This window comes from Belonocnema kinseyi, chromosome 10 (assembly GCF_010883055.1).
Source record: "Belonocnema kinseyi isolate 2016_QV_RU_SX_M_011 chromosome 10, B_treatae_v1, whole genome shotgun sequence".
Lineage (NCBI taxonomy): Eukaryota > Metazoa > Arthropoda > Insecta > Hymenoptera > Cynipidae > Belonocnema > Belonocnema kinseyi.
The window spans coordinates 57,455,023-57,456,263 of record NC_046666.1 but is presented as its reverse complement, the minus strand read 5'-3'; positions in this window follow the sequence as shown (position 1 = coordinate 57,456,263).

The window sequence follows — 1,241 nt, the reverse complement described above, 5'->3', positions numbered from 1 at the left end:
TATAATAATATAATAATAATAATTTCTTTGTAGAAATTAAATTGTTTTATGGAAAATTTATACTTTTTGATAAAAAATTACATATTCCGGTTGAATTATGAACTATAAATATGTTTTGGTTGTAAGGTCGTTCTGTTGTAAATGCAAATATATTCTTAAAAATTAAAATTATAAGTTTTTGGTGGAAGTACTATTTTTGTTTTTAAAATTAAATAATTTCGTTGAAAGTTCATGTATTTTGTTGGAAATTGACCTTGTTTAGTAGAAATTTAATACTTTTGGTTGAAAATTTTATTATTTTTGGTCAAAAATGCAATTGTTTGGTTAAAATATCAAGTGTACATCTTCTTGGGTTTGAAAGTCGATTATTTCACTGAGAGTTGAACTATTTTGTCAAAAAAAAAATACGTTTTTTTAACAAGGTTTTTTGATTATGATTGAAAATTTAATTATTTGGTTGAAAGTTTAACTCTTTGGTTGAACGTTTAACTCTTTCATTGAAAACACATATTTTTCGCTTAAAAATTTCAACTTTTTGTAGATAATTCGTCTTTTTTACTTTAAAATTAAATAATTTCTTTAAAAATTCATGTATTTTCTTTAAGATTTCTCTTTTCTTGTAGATTATCAATTTTCTTGGTCAAAAATTCATCTGACTGGTCAAAAATTTAACAACTTTGTTTAAAATTAATTTTTTCTTTAAAAAGTTATTTATCTTGATCTGAAAATGTAACTATTATATGATTGATTAAAAATTAATCGTTTATATCGGTTAAGTTGGAAAATCGTTTTTTTTTTGTATAGAACATTAATCTTCTTGGTAAAAAATTCACCTTTTCTCTTGAAAATTTAACAATTTTGTTGAAAATTCGTTTTTTTGTCTTGTTCAATTCAATTTTTTAGCACAGCTTTTATCTGGAAATTGTACTATTCCATTTTTGTTTGAAACTTTATCCTGTACATTTTATTAGTTAAAACACCAATTATTTGATAGAAAATTAATTTATTTTGTTGAAAAGTAAACTTTTGGGTTGAAACTTGATTTATTGTGTTAATTAGATTTTTTTTCCTAAAATTAAAAAAACTGCAAAATAAAAAAATTGCTTAAAAATCGTCCTGATTCCTTTTTTTTTTAATTCTTAAAATCTTTTCAAATACTCACTTAAAATTAATTTTTCAAACTAAAAAATCATTTTCAATTTTCTTAGCAATTACAACAATTTTTGTTATTCTTTTTGAAT